Raw genomic sequence first — 10134 nt, forward strand, 5'->3', positions numbered from 1 at the left:
GCCTACCCTCTCGCCTCTCGCCCCAGCCAAGTGCGCGGCGGCCACGGAGCCCGCGGACAGCGCAGCGCCTGGCGCACAGAGCGGGCGGGGGCGGCGCTGCGACCCGGGCGGGGGCAGTGGGGCCTCCCCCGCAACGCACCGCGCCGCTCTGCCAGCTCAGCGGAGACGTGCGCCCCGCGGCGACGAGAGAGTGCCCCTACCCTGCTCGGATTCGCAAACAAAGGCCAGTTGCTTAGCTCCAGCGTGCCCAGACTAGGCATCTACCCTCTCTCTTTGCCCACTCTGCCCTCGTGCATGTGTGTGTGTGTATGTGTGTGTATTGGGCTCCAATGCTTTGCTCCAACCTGAGTGCCTCGTTCGGACCCCCAGCCGCGGAAGGCTGAGAGAGGCGTGCCTGTGATCTTCTGATAGCAGAGAGCAAACGGTGCAATTAGGATGTCTGTCCATTCCTAACAAAGTTTGCCTTTGCCTTTGCTTGCATGGCCCTTTCTGAGAACCCCTTCTCCTCTGCAAAACCCAGTCAGTATGTTTTACCAAACTGCTTAATTATCCATTGTTGGTGGACGGAGTACCATCTCTCTGCACCTCAGAAACCTTCCAGGGATTCCCCCATTCCATCCACAGTTCAGAGGTTAGGTGGCATGAACTGGTTCTCTCTGCCTACCCTCCTCTCCTAAATTTCTTCTGCATTTTAGCGTACCAGCCCTGGGAACTCTGTAAAAGAGAAACAGTGAGACCTCTTCTGTCTTCGGACTGCTGACATCTCACTCAGCCTTAGGTCACTTTCTGGAGCTGGGAGGCTGTCAGATTGTTCATTGCTAAAGCTGAGGTTTCAGGATGTCCCCTTCTGTCTGCTGGCCAAGAAATTCCAGGGCCAGAGAAGCTTTCAAGAGAAGGCACGCTAGGAAGAGCTGCACACCTAGGTTGAAAAGAAACCGGAAAGAGGTATGGGTGACAATTCTGGGCTACTGGTGGCACAGAACACTGGAAACCTCAACCAATTCCGCAGCTTCCTTGTGGACAGCCTCTCTCTTGATTCTGCCTTAAGACCTCTTTCCTGGGCTCCAGTTCTGCTTTGTCTACTGGACATCAGAGATGCTAAGAAGAATGTGGTGGTGTTGTTTTATATTTTACCAAAGCTGCTTCCTTCCAGAGGTTGCACCGTGACCCTTGTTCCTCTTCTGAAGCCTGCCTAGAATAAACCAAGCCATCTGCACATCTTGGCCCTTTACATATTGGAGGGCACCTGTCATGCTCACCCTCATCCACTTTTCCCACCTCCTGACTAAAGATTCCTCTTTCCTTCGCCGTCCTCTAGCATAGTTTCCAAAGCCTCCATCATCTCTGATGGCCTTGTTATAAGCATTCCAGTTTGTCTTCTTCCTCCTAAATCAGAGTGCTCTCCTCCTTTGGACAGTCTGTACACAAAGCCTAATTGGATTGGCTTTGGAGCAGCACCAATGACACTTTATGTGTACATTTAACTAGAATTTCTGTAGTGTTTTTTTTTTTTTTTCTTTCCCACATGAGCCACTAACATCAAAACTTTAACATTTTGTTCATGTCCAAATATTGATAAGTACCAGCTTTAAAAAATATTTATAATTTATTTTATTTCTATCTATGGTCCCTTAAGACATTTTTAAAATCTAGATTATACCATTTCAAAGTGCTGATTATCACTAATCTATAGTATGGCCTACCTTTGCCATACCTTCTTGGGTGATGTTGCATACTTTCATCTAAGACTATTTGACAGATAAAGAACCTACATAAATATAGTATTTTGCATCCCTAATTTTTTCTTGTTCATGAGACTACAAGTACATTTTCACACACTTTACTGAAATCAAGATATGTGAGATAGAACACTACTTGCTTTATTGGTCAAATAACCTCTGAGAAAAAGGAAGTGGTAATGAGTGATCTAACACTGTGAATGTATCCAATTGGATTTTGGGTGATCCTTACATTCCTCTAGTGTGTTTAAAAGTGAGCTGTTTAAGTATCCAGTCTAGGATTGATTCTGGGGCTCAGCATACATTTAGGGGAACGTAGAACATTTGTCCCTATGTGAAATCCTCTTCCAATCTTTAAAATGTCCCCCAAATTCACCAATAGTGATGCTCTAAACAGGTGAAAACATTATCTCATTACTTTAGGATTTATTTAATCCAGGTCTGCAGATATAACACTGAATACGACAGCTGAATCCCTTGTTCTCAGAGACACTTGAAAGAAAGGAAACTGGGATGGATAAGATAGATAGATGACAGATTTCAGATATTGGGCTTTGTTAGTCCTTCCATGAAGCCTGGGATAGAATAAACTAAGATTGTTACTTGTCTTAAGTTATACATCTGGTAAGTGGCAGAGCTGTCATTCAGACATGGATTGTCTGACTCCAAGCCTAATACTTTTTGGTACTTTTTGTCCTGTGCCACCTTGCTTCTAGGGCAGTAAAGTGGAAACCATCAGTTTGATATACCCCTTCCCCACCACCCAACACCATCACATATCAGGCGTGTTCTCCTACACCCTGTATTTCAAACTATCTCTCGGAAAATTAGTTACTCTTCATAGAAAGCTAGAGGACTTGGACCTCAGTTCTTAGAGGACTTAGCATCTACTATAGTCTCATTGGAAAAAGCCAAGCCTCTCAGGTTTCTAAATCCTTGAAAGTTGTCTGTCATTATTAAATTTTCAGGAAGGTGTCCACAGAGCAATCAAATACCATTGGGATGCTCAAGTTGTTCAAAGACAGCCCTGGAAGCTAGCAACTTTGGAGGTAGGGCGCTGAGCAGCCAATATCACCAACAGCTGGAAAGCACACTGTAACAACTCTGAGGCCTATGGGGCCAAACTGGACATTTTTATCCTTGCATTTATATATGTACATTTATATACGTTCCTTTTACATACATATTTTAAAGCCCTGAAAAAAATCTAAAGCCTGATTATTGAAATAAAATTCATGTATTTATTTTTCCTCTGGCAAATTCTCAAATGAAGTCCTGAGGATTTTCTCACATTACAGGGCCTTTTATATGTGTTTTATCAGAAAGATTGATATAGCTTTAAAATATTAATGAAAAATTGCTGTAGTCATATAATTCAGTATCTTATTTGCTATGCTTTATTACTCATGGTGGTCAATTGCTCAAGTGGTATTAATAAGGCCAGGGCTGTGGATTCAATTCCAGGAGGGCCAGTTAGTCTCACTCTATTTGCTGGTCAAAGACCTTGGTCCCTTTACTCTGGCCAAGAGCCTCATAAATCTTTGCTGGTTTATCCATAGGAAAGGCAGGTCCAAGCCTTGTGACTAACTAAGACCTACCATGCTTGGAGAGACAGAAGCTAAGAGGCCACACTTGATAGAGATAGCCGTCCCCATCGTACTAGAGATATATTAAACTCGACACAACATTGAATCCGTCTTCAACATCCATTTCAACCTCACTTCCCAACTACAGGAGTCATCCATCTACTGAAAATACATTTCTCCAGTTAATTGTGCTCATGACTTTGGCCTGAGTTGACTCAGATTCCACCTGGGGAAAGTATCAAAGGCAATGATGGAAAAACTGTAGAGGAGGGGCTGACCTCTGCTAGCTGCCACCTTTTCTGATCCAACACTACACATGTAAGTACTATTTATAAATTGACTGAAGATTTATTTAATTTTTCATTAACAAATAGAAAAAAACACATTTCTGTGCTTTTTCTCTAAGTATTTAAATTGTGAAGCTCTTTTACTGATGGGAGGGCAAGAAAGGATTGTCCCCATTTAAGCCCATGAACAGAAATAATTCCTAAAAAGGACACCTGCTTTTGATTTGGCCCTGATTGGAATGATGGCGTATAAACTTACAGATGTCTTTTTTTTTTAATTTAATGTTAAGCAGTGATTATCATTAGTTCCCAAAATGTTTTGCAATAAGTTACTCAGTTGATAACTTCCTTTGGTCCAAAGAATTGGCTGCTGCTGCTGCTAAGTCACATCAATCCTGTCCGACTCTGTGTGACCCCATAGACGGCAGCCTACCAGACTCCCCCGTCCCTGGGATTCTCCAGGCAAGAACACTGGAGTGGGTTGCCATTTCCTTCTCCAATGCATGAAAGTGAAAAGTGAAAGTGAAGTCGCTCAGTCGTGTCTGACTCTTCGAGACCCCATGGACTGTAGCCCACCAGACTCCTCCGTCCATGGGATTTTCCAGGCAAGAGTACTGGAGTGGAGTGCCATTGCCGTCTCTGCCAAAGAATTGGAAGTCATACCAAAAAGCCTTGACTTGAATTCCTTTTTTTCATTAGCAAGGGGACAGATGCAGAAAAATATTTATCTTCTTGTACTGATATCTGTTTTATCTCTTTTATAAAAGTCACAGACATCACAAATGCTTAACATAAACAAGATGTCATAGTTAAGAGACCTTCCTGCAGTTAACACACGAAAAATGTCTTTATTCTTTTTCTGACACCTTAAGATTGGAAGATTATATAATAAGGTTAAATCGCCACTTTAGTGAACCACTCAAAGAGGGGACAAAGGAGAGGGGGTTAACTGAATTTCAGCAGATATGGAAAGGCTTCCCAGGTAGCTCAGTGGTTTAAAAAAAAAAACAAAACGCCTGCCAATAAAAGAGACACGCGTTCGATCCCTCAGTTGGGAAGATCCCCTGGAAAAGGAAACGGCAACTTGCTCCATGGGCAGAAGAGCCTGGAAAATCCCATGGGCAGAAGAGCCTGGTGGGCTGCTGCTGCTGCTGCTTCTAAGTCGCTTCAGTCATGTCTGACTCTGTGCGACCCCATAGATGGCAGCCCACGAGGCTCCCCTGTCCCTGGGGTTCTCCAGGCAAGAACACTGGAGGCTACTAGTTAGCAACTAAACATCAGCAAAACAAATACAGATTTGGAGGCGAGCTGAGCACACCAGCAGAAGCCTGAAGGGTGGATCCTCGCACCCCCTGTCTCCTTGCAGCTGAGCTTCAGGGCATCTCCAGCTGGAACAGTTGTTAAAGCAATAGATTAACAATAGGACCATTGCTCATTTACATTTGCCTCCAGGAAAACCACGATTTAACCTTAAACTTGTACTCTGGCTAGTACATGGGACAAAGTTTACACTAAACAGATGAGAGTTTGAGTTCTATGACCCTGAGCAGGTGATTTAAGCTCTCAGAACCTATTTCATCTGGAAAATGGGAATGAAAAGACCTACTTCTCAAGGTTCCTTTAAGGATTAAATGACCTAGTGATTAGAAAATGCTTAGCAGAGTAAAAGTGCTCAGTAGGAAATCCTGAGATCTCTCTTGCAGATCCATCCCCTTCCTCTTCCTTTGTATTGGTTTCCAATGCCTGCCCTTCATATCTATTTGAGTGCCTCTTTAAAAATTGAAGTATAGTTGATTTACAATACTGTGCCAACATAGGGAACTGTATTCTACATCCTGTAATAAACCATAATGGAAAAGGATATCTTAAAAACAATGTATATAGGTCTGCCTCTGTCAAAGTTCCTTTCTCTTCTGATTTGTCATGAGGCCTCTCCCCACCAAGAAAGACACAATGCCTCTGATTTCAGGACCCAATTTCATGCCCCAATAAGCAAAACGTTCTGGGCCAATCTCATGTGTTGTGAGTTCATGGTGAAGGCCGACACTGCTTTTCGGTGCTTGTTTCCCACAGAGTTTTGTTCCGAGCTGTATTATGTCCACATCTTTAATGAGAAATGTATTCTGTTGCCATGGCTTATTGAAATTCATGGCTTCCTCTGGTAGGTGGAATTTTCCCTGCCCACCTCCATCGTCAGGTTTTGCCTAGGGCTTTATGAGACTGAGATCTCTGAAACTACACTTAATCAGATAAGTCTCAGTTACACTCAACTCAATGCCTTTGATTTCTAATTTCTGCATTTTAATTTTTCCTGCCTGCAGTTCAGTGGCACAGATTTATTGAAACTGTTGCCAGCAACAATTTGCTCTGACCCGCTACGGTTTTAAGAGTTGCTGCTGAAATAGGCAGGTACACAGTGGGAAGGAGATAAATGGAGTTTCGTGTCATTTATTTCAGGTGCCAGGGTAAGACCCACATTTCAGGAGGTAATAATGGAAGTAAACAACTTTTATTCTGGTTCTAAAGTAATGTTTCCATAACCAACTTCTGGGTTAATTTGTCTTTTCAGCCTGTGCTGAGCAGATCTCATTTCCAGTGTCTTTGAGCTGGTGAAATTTCCTTTACAATGATTAAGGAATTTATCAAAGCAAATCTTCTTGCTCTTTACAAGGATGCACAATTTTCCATTGGCATTCAGAGCTGCGGTGTCCTGGGACACGAGCTCGGCTTTTGAAATTTCTTCTCAATATGTCACTGCTGCTGACAAGTGTGGCAGATCGCTCCAAGACTCTGATAAGAGTTCGGAGACTGGCAGGGCTCCTGGTTGCCTCCTGTTGCTCTCATCTGAGATCAAAATAAAAGTCAGAGGTTTTAAACTCTACCTGCCTCATTCAACCTAGAGTTGAAGAGGAGATAAGCGTTCTAGCCCATTGAGTCCATAGACCAATAAAAATCTAGAGGAAATTGTCAGCAGTACCATGAAGTTGCCAGCTTTTCCTGTTGCTTTGTAAACACATTAAAAAATCCAGTTGCTAATGCCAGCTTATTAAAAAGCAGAGACATTAATTTGCCAACAAAGGTCCATCTAGTCAAAGCTAGGGTTTTTCCAGTAGTCACGTATGGATATAAGAATTGGACTATAAAGAAAGCTGAACACCGAAGAATTGATGCTTTTGAATTGTGGTATTGAAGACTCTTGAGAGTCCCTTGGACAGCAAAGAGATCCAACTAGTCCATCCTAAAGAAAATCAGTCCTGAATATTCACTGGAAGGACTGATGCTAGAGCTGAACCTGCAATACTTTGGCCACCTGATGCGAAGAGCTGACTCATTTGAAAAGACCCTGATGCTGGGAAAGATTGAAGGTGGGAGGAGAAGGGGGCCACAGAGGATGAGATGGCTGGATGGCATCACTGACTCAACGGACATGAGTTTGAGTAATCTCCAGGAGTTGGTGATGGACAGGGAAGCCTGGCGTGCTGCAGTCCATGGGGTTGCAGAGTCAGACATGACTGAGTGACTGAATTGAACTGAACTGAATGCCTAGACCATTGTTTTATAAAATAAAGAACATTTTAGCATAACAGTAGAAATGACAAATCTTAGAATTAAAAATAAATTTTACTTTATAAACAACTCACTACATAATTTCTTTCTTCCTATCTTTCTATCTTCCTCCCTCTCTCTCCCCTCCCCCATCTACCCTCCTTTGCTGCAAAGGAGATGCAAACATCATTAGAGACAAATTCTGGTCTGAGAATCAACCTCCTTATTCTCTGATTGGGAAAACGGAGCCTCTCTGAGGTTTAATTGAACTGATGAAAGCTGGAGCTGCACCCAGACCTTCTGGCTCCTTGTCTGGTATTTATTTTCCAGTTTTCTTTGTAATGAAATTCAGGGTAATGTCCCAGAGGTACAGCCTGATCCTGGAGTGTCTTCCTAATCATCAAATACAATTATTTTGCCTTCTCTTAAGTTGTAATATTAAGTGAATTGACTATGGTCTAATTCTTTAGAAATAAAAAATACCTGTTTGGGAATTCTCTAGTGGCTAACTGGAGTCCTTGTTCCCAAAGGAATGATTTCCTAGTCTTTAAAACCAGTAACAACAAAACAAACCCAGAAAGTTAAGATTGAGGTCAGTCTTAAAGATTATTAACACTTATACATTAAAACAGTATGTTGAAGTGGCTTGGGGATAGGGTGGTTCCAGAACAGCCTTCATAAAAGTGGAGGATTGATTTACTAAATTACATGACCAAATTGATTGTGTGAAAGTCATTTTCCATGACCTTCCTCCTATTAGTGTCTACCTCAATATTTTAGTCTCTGACGTCCAAGGTTGAGAGCGACATCCCAAGCATGGCATTTTAATTTTAGTTCTTGTTCTCCTCTTTGACCATTGAATTATTTAGCCCTGTCGATGAGTTACTATTTCTTGGAACTAACGCTATTCCTTCCTTACCCTTAGGGTCCATCCTTGAGGAGCACTACCCTGGCACTCCTATGTCTCCACCTTCTTTGATGACTTCTCTTCCTCATCAGGAATGGGCATTCCCCAATATTCCATCTTTGACCCTCCTTCATCCTCTATAAAATCCAAGCCTATCCTTTCTTATAACTTTAGCTACCACCACTTCTAAGCCCAAATCTTTATTACCAGTTCTTCCAAGTCCCAAACTCATTTTGTTTAACCTCATGCTGAACGTTTCCAACTGTGTGTATCACCGTTTCTTCAAACACAACGTGACTAAAGCAGAATTCATATCATAAGTAAGAGCCCTCCCCATGAACTCTCCTTTTCCACACCAGCTGTCTTCTTTTTCCTCCCAGTGTCTACATCTCTGTTATTGGTACCACCATCCTTGAAAGAACAATTTCTAGAATCAAGCCCTTATTCCTCCAGTGACATGGACAAGGGAACCAGCAGAAATAATAAATACCACTCAGTCAAGATATCAATACACTCTGCTTCTCCCTGTTGTACTGCCCTGCCCTTACTGTCTGTAAGAAATAAAAAGTACGGGGAGGGATAAATTAGGGATTTAGGACTAACAGATACACACTAATATATAAAAAATAGATAACCAACAAGGACCTAGTATATACACAGGGAACTATACTCAATATTCTGTAATAACCTATAAAAGAAAAGAATCTGAAAACAAATAGATATATGTATATCGGAATCACTTTGATGTACACCTGAAACTAACACAACATTGTAAATCTGCAATTTTTGAAGTCTTCATTTTTTAAAAAAATTTAAGAAAGGATTTTTAAGTATTTTTTTAAAAAAAAACTTCAATTTTTAAAAATATAATGCCCCCCAAAGAATCACCATCAAACTAGAGACCAAGGTCATCTAGACTTAAAATATTTAAAAGCAAAGACAAGATTCAGAAGTTAATGAGAGAAAATGAGCTTGGCCAAAAGACTTCTGGAGAAAACTGTGATTCTTCTCGAATAGGTGTGGTATCTACCTGGATCAGCAAATTTCAAGGTCTCTTCACTCTGGAACCCTATGCTTTGAATCCTGGTATCAACATATATTAACTTTGTGAATTTGGGTAAGACACCCGGCTCTTCCTTGCTTCAATTTCAAAATTAAAAATTGTTAATAGGATGGTTGAAAAATTAAAAGTGGTCACTATCTGTAAAGCTTTTAGAACAGTGACTGGTAATGAACAGACACTGTGTTCAAGTCTGGTTTCCCAGAAGTAGACCTGAGACATGGATTTAGGAGTTGATCCCAGGAAATACCTGTAAGTGATGAAGGGAAGGGAAGGGAAGAAGCAGGTAAGGGAAGAAAGCCAGTAAGGGGTAAGTTATCAAGTCAGTTTCCCTGTGAGAAAGTGGACACTTAATCTCACTGGGGAACTCTAGGGGTCAGTAAGGAACACCCACCTCAGAGTCACCCCCAGAAGGACAAGGAGGCTGAGGTATTTATATACTAACTCCGGTCAGTCAGTGTTGAAGCCTACTCCCAGGGAAGTGAATTCTCTGGCACTTTCACCAGCTCTGGCTGCCATAGAAAGCCCTCAGGCAGTTGGAAACTGGGCTGGCAAGTCCCCTACAATAGTAGGGCCCAAGGAGATACATGGGGACATTGTCTACCAGTATGCTCAATAAATACACATCTTCATCATCACTGTGGAAGTCCAAAGGCAAACAGATGAAAGCCAGGCTCTCCTGGCTGAGAGGAGAGAGTGGGGGTGATGAGCCCAAGGTTTGCATGGGGAACCCGGTTCTCTGCACAGAATCTTAGAGATCTACAGAGCAGTTTGAGAAGCACAGTTCATGGTGGCTGCTCCTGGGATCCTTTCCATCCTTAAGGAAATGCAGCTTAGTTCCTGAGACAAACTATAAACATAGTATTGTAAGGTAAGCAGCAATGGAAATTAGGACTTGCTCAGTGTCCAGCAAGTGGAGTAGAAGTTGTTTGAAAGGCTGAGATTGTCATGAACTGGGGCTATCAGAATGGACGCTAGGGAGTAAATAGGATGAAACTCAGCCCTATAT

The 10134-nt window shown here is 42.2% G+C and overlaps 1 long non-coding RNA gene across 1 annotated transcript; it reads left to right on the plus strand.

The window, feature by feature from the left end:
* Window positions 1-3431: 3431 nt before the first annotated feature.
* Window positions 3432-9094, plus strand: LOC139185149 (uncharacterized). The gene is made up of 3 exons (XR_011568678.1): window positions 3432-3643; window positions 7333-7473; window positions 8084-9094. It is a non-coding gene; the product is annotated as an uncharacterized lncRNA (long non-coding RNA).
* Window positions 9095-10134: the final 1040 nt, after the last annotated feature.

Source organism: Bos indicus, chromosome 10 (assembly GCF_029378745.1).
Source record: "Bos indicus isolate NIAB-ARS_2022 breed Sahiwal x Tharparkar chromosome 10, NIAB-ARS_B.indTharparkar_mat_pri_1.0, whole genome shotgun sequence".
Taxonomy (NCBI): Eukaryota; Metazoa; Chordata; class Mammalia; order Artiodactyla; family Bovidae; genus Bos; species Bos indicus.